A 6,128-nucleotide genomic window follows, 5' to 3' on the forward strand; every position below is an offset into this window, starting at 1 on the left:
TGAGTCAGTTATGTTGTCCATATAATGACTCATTAAGATAGCCTTGTCCAAAGTCCATCGGGTTTCCCTGAAACCCAAACGGACACCTACATGTTCTGTGCATTTATTTGGAGAACTAAATGATTTTTATGCTGATTATTGGCATTAAATAGTTGAGTCCGGTGGGGGTGAGGTCCTAACCCTTTTGTTTTGCAGAAAATGAATGACAAAGTTCCTGATTTCGGTATGGTAAACATACCTTCACTCTTGCAGACTTGGTGGAGACACCTCCCATCGAGCAACCAAATCAACGAATGGAAAGAGAGAGTCACCAAGGTTAGTGAGAAGTTAGAATACCTGGAGTACAACTTGCTGGAATTGGAAGGGAAAGTGAGGAAAAGTGTCATCGACTGTCAAAACGCTGAGTAAGGCAAAGGAGAACGTTTGGTGATAGCATTTTTACTGGAAAATCTGCGCGAGCTGGAGCACTTGATCAATGAGAGCATTCAACCTGAAGAAGGTCCTTCTAGGACCAAGTAGTTAGGAGTCTTTTATTTTGCTTTAATGATGTAATAAGGCCAATGGCCACTAGTGATATTTTACTTTCCGTTATTTAGTGTTGTTTTGAATTCGTCTTATTTTTATCAATAAAATGAGGCATTTAGCATTATAATTTCTCCAAATTAATTTATCGCTAGGCCTACCTCGGGCACAACGAGGCACCCAAATTAGGACGCGATTTACATCCTTGCACAATTTGTTTAAATACCGTGACATTTTTCTTCATAATCCGCACTAACTTGTTACCTTTTTTGTTTTTCTTTTCTTTTATTATTCCCATCCCCAAAGGTTAGTTCGTGCATTCTGGCAATATCATCATACAGTACAAGATCCAAGGGCCCTCCACCTCCTCCTCCTCCGAGTCCTATCCGGAACAAGAACAAAGGTAGAATGGGAGATTCAAGCGCCAGAAAGGAAATTGAAAGAATTGAGATTCTTCAGGATACCCCGGTTACTAAAGAAACTGCTGCCCAACTTGAGCAGAAATTATTGAAGCTCCGAGAAGAACTGGACCAAGATCGGAACTTAGCAAATTTATCATTCTCTCTCACTGCTCCTGATGTCAACTTTCCAAATGCTCAAAATCCCGCACCTCTACAGAACACCCCACAACCACAAATGCAACCCACTCATGCTCAACACTACAACACATGCCACACTCCAAACAACACTCCACTACTCATTCCTGAACTACTGAACACCACAAACGACCACCTCCACAACACTCCCATCTACGTAGATATCATACACCACTACACTCAACCAATCTCAAGTGCACCTGAGTCTGATGACAAGGACTCTCTTATCAGAAACTTGGCAGCAGAACTCAAGAAGTTGACCAGCCGAGTTCAGGGCATGGAAGGAAACAAAGGCATAGAGGAGCTGAATTATGAGGACCTCTGCATTCAGCCAGATGTTGAACTTCCGGAGGGGTACAAACCTCCCAAGTTCAAAATGTTCGATGGCACAGGAGATCCCAGAGTCCATTTGAGGACATATTGTGATAAGCTAGTCGGAGTCGGAAGGAATGAGAAAATCTATATGAAACTCGTCATGAGAAGTCTGAAGGGGGATGCTTTATCCTGGTACATCAGTCAGGACCCCAAAAAATGGACAAGCTGGGTAGATATGGCATCAGATTTCATGGATAGGTTCCGATTCAATACAGAGAATGCACCGGATGTATTCTTCATCCAGAATTTGAAGAAGAAGCCTATCGAGACATTCCGCGAGTATGCTACTCATTGGAGATCAGAGGCTGCTAAGGTCAGACCGGCCTTAGAAGAGGAATAGATGAACAGATTCTTCGTCCGGGCTCAGGATCCACAATATTATGAGAGGTTGATGCTGATCGAGGGCCTGAAATTCTCCGATATCATCAAGCTGGGAGAAAGAATTGAGGAAGGCATTAAGAATGGTATAGTTACTAATCTTGAAGCATTGCAGGCTACCAACAAGGGTTTACAGTCTGGTGGCACGTCCAAGAAGAAGGATGTGAGTGTCGTGATGGTCGCACATGGAGCCAAATCACCACTAAAATACCACACTTACCCGTCACCTCCACTTACATATTAACCCATCCCAAATTACCAAGCACCCACACCATCTTACCAAAATCCACCACCCGTTTACCAATCATCCCCACTTCCCGCATATCAACCCATTTCACCCAGATACTCTCAACCTGCACTTATTTACCAAGCTTATAATGCCCAACCCTCTCACTATCAATCACCTCCCACTCGCCAAAATTTCCCTAGACCTAGACCAAATTTTGACCGCAGACCTCCCAGACAATATACAGCCATCGCTGAGCCAATTGACCAGCTGTATGAGAAACTTAAAGCTACTAGTTATGTCTCCCCTATCCCTGCCATAACTTTAGAAAATCCTTCCCAGTGGGTCAACCCTAATAAGACCTATGTGTACCACTCCGGCATGAAGGGACATACCATTTACGAGTGCCGCTCGTTGAAGGACAAGATTCAAACTCTGATCGACAATAAGGTTATCGTAGCAAAGGAGCTCGCTTCTAATGTCCGCAACAACCCTCTGCCTTACCACAACTGTGGAGACATTCACATGATCGAGATCGAAGATGACTGGGACCCCAAGGGGTCGATAGGATTAATTACTGAGGATGATGAGCCAAAGAAACTGACAGTCAAACTTAACCTGATTGTTGTGCAGAATCGGCCCTCCAGGGGCGATGAAGTAAACATGTCTATACCTCTTGAATTTGAAGCACCTTCTTCTATGAAAGTGGCCGGGCCAATTGAGGTTGAGTTTGGGGCTCCAAAAGCACCTGTACCCTTTGAAGTTGATGTGTTACCACCGAGGGTACCCATTGCTGTAGCAATGTTAGACATAGCACCGTTCCACTCAAATGCCATACCATGGGATTACACAGCTGAAGCTAGGAGGAAAGGGAAGACCAAGATGGGAGAAGCAATTGTTGCACAGGGTATGACCAGAATAGGCAGGGTTTACACCCCAGCGCACGTAGCTGAGTCCAGTAAGCAAGCCTCTAGACGGACTACTGAAACTGGTCCCGATGATCTTTGGAGGAAAATACAAGCTAAGGAGTATTCGGTCGTTGAGCAGTTGAACAAGACACCAGCACAGATCTCTATCCTAGCTCTTCTACAGAGCTCTAATGCACACAAAAATGCCTTGATGAAGATATTGAGTGAAGCTTATGTGCCCAGCAACATAACTGGAGGCGAAATGGCAAATATGGTAGGTCAAATACTGGAAAACCAGAAAATCACCTTCCACGAAGATGAGCTGCCGCCGGAAGGACTGAGTCATAACATGGCCCTGCACATCACCGTGCAATGCGAGGATTACTTCATTACTAGAGTCTTGATCGATGGAGGATCCAGCCTCAACATCTGTCCGTTGATAACTCTCAGAACATTGGGAAAGAGCCTGCACGAGATCAAAGATGGGGCCATCAATGTCAAAGCCTTCGATGGGTCCCAAAGGTCTACTATCGGAGAGATCAGCCTATGCTTGCAAATGGGGCCAACCTGGTTCGACGTTGACTTTCAAGTGATAGATGTCCCAACATCCTACAATTTGCTGTTGGGACGACCATGGATCCACGCCGCTGGAGCTGTAGCATCGACCCTGCATCAGGCAGTGAAGTTTGAATAGAATCACCAAGAGGTGATTATTCATGGCGATGGTAGAAACCCCATATATAGTCACCAGACCATCCCGATGATTGGAGGCAGAAGGAGAATAGGCGGAGAAACATACCACCACATTGAAAGAGTCAACGCTGTAGACAAATATAAATGGTGGGATAACAAGATTGAAAGTATCCTGAATTGGTGTGGATACGAACCTGGAAAGGGACTCGGCAAAAACCTCCAAGCAATCGCCAAACCCATCAAGTTGAAGAAACATGGCACTACATTTGGTTTGGGGTATGAGTACACTTGGGAGGAGTTCAATCACTGGTCGCCACCATGGTGCGGTCCCTACTACCTACTGGAGCATCTGATACCTCACCTGGAGCAGACCTTCCAGCCGACAGACATCATATATGGATCAGAGGAAGATGAAGCATTGGCAACCATGAAGAATCTATTTCTGGAAGACGATGATATGGACTACCGTGTTATTTTCGAGGATGAAGGGGAGGAAGGCCCTTCTATACAAGTTGTGAACCGAGGAGAGCGCCTCAACAATTGGTCAATCAGAACCACCAGGGCCCGGAAAGCTTCGGGGTAGCAAGGCTAAACAAAAGCACCATGCATCACATTTTACTTTTTACTAGCTGATTTTATTTCCGCATTGTCTTTAAGTTTGAAAAGAACTCTGATATTCAAAACAATTATGAATTTAATCGAAGCATTTCAGTTTATTATATATCTCGCTCTTATTATTTTTCCTGTCATTCACTTTATTTTACACAACATTACTATTACTTGTCTTGACGATGAACCAACGATTGTGACTTGCAACGAGACAACGCAACAAACGGATACGGACTCAGAAGAGGATGATATACCAGAAGAGGTCGTCAGAGGAGTTGAGAATTTTGAAAATAGGCCTAAGTCTAACTTGGACAAAACTGAGGTCGTTAATCTGGGAGATACAGGGAATGTCAAAGAAACACGCATCAGTATTCACCAGTCACCATCAGAAAAGAAAGAGTACACGGAGTTCCTAAAGGAATATGAAGACATATTCGCCTGGTCATATGATGATATGACTGGTCTCAGCACATCCATTATAGCTCACAAACTTCCAACAGATCCAACATGCCTGCCGGTAAAGCAGAAGCTCAGGAAATTCAAACTCGACATGAGTTTGAAAATCAAAGAAGAGGTTACCAAACAAGTCAAAGCCAAGGTTCTCAGGGTAGTAGAGTATCCGACATGGTTAGCCAACATCGTGCTAGTGCCAAAAAAGGATGGAAAAGTTAGAGTTTGTGTTGACTACCGGGATCTTAATCGGGCCAGTCCCAAAGATGACTTCCCCTTGCCTAACAAACACATTCTTATCGACAACTGCGCCAAGCATGAGTTGTAGTCTTTTGTTGATTGTTTCGCTGGGTATCATCAGATATGGATGGATGAGGAAGATGCAGAGAAAACGGCTTTAATCATGCCATGGGGAATGTATTGTTACAAAATGATGCCATTCGGTTTGAAGAATGCTGGTGCCACCTACATGAGAGCCATGACTACCATCTTTCATGATATGATACACAAGGAGATTGAGGTATATGTGGATGACGTCATCATCAAATCCAAGAAAGCCAGGCATCACATGGAAGACCTAAGAAAGTTCTTCAACAGACTGAGGAGGTACAATCTGAAACTGAATCCCACCAAGTGTGCATTCGGGGTTCATGCTGGTAAATTATTGGGTTACATCGTGAGTCATCAAGGAATAGAATTGGATCCATCAAAGGTCAAATCTATCCAAGAATTGCCGCCGCCAAAAACAAGAAGGACGTGATGATTTTCCTGGGGAGACTCAACTATATCAGCCGGTTCATAGCTAAGTCCACTGTCATTTGTGAACCTATCTTCAAAATGTTGAAAAAGGATGTTGCTACCAAGTGGACTGATGATTTTCAGAAAGCATTCGACAGAATCAAGGAATACCTGTCAACGCCACCAGTCTTGATTCCGCCTGAGCCAGGAAGACCCCTATTGCTTTACCTTGCGGTATTGGATGGAGCATTTGGTTGTGTTCTGGGACAACATGATGAAACAGGGAGAAAAGAGCAATCCATCTACTATCTCAGTAAGAAGTTCACACCGCACGAGGCCTAGTATTCTCTTTTAGAACGCACTTGTTGTGCCCTGACTTGGGTCGTGCAGAATTTGAGGCATTACTTCTGTGCTTACACTACTTATCTCATATCCAGAATGGACCCTCTGAAGTATATCTTCCAGAAACCCATGCCCACTGGCAAGCTCGCCAAATGGCTAATCTTGCTAAGTGAATTCGACATTATTTACGTGACCCAGAACGCAATCAAAGGGCAAGCCTTGGCAGATCATCTTGCCGAGAATCCCGTGGACAGAGAATACGAGCCCCTAAAAACGTATTTTCCCGATGAA

Source organism: Nicotiana sylvestris, chromosome 1 (genome assembly GCF_000393655.2).
Source record: "Nicotiana sylvestris chromosome 1, ASM39365v2, whole genome shotgun sequence".
Classification (NCBI taxonomy): Eukaryota; Viridiplantae; Streptophyta; class Magnoliopsida; order Solanales; family Solanaceae; genus Nicotiana; species Nicotiana sylvestris.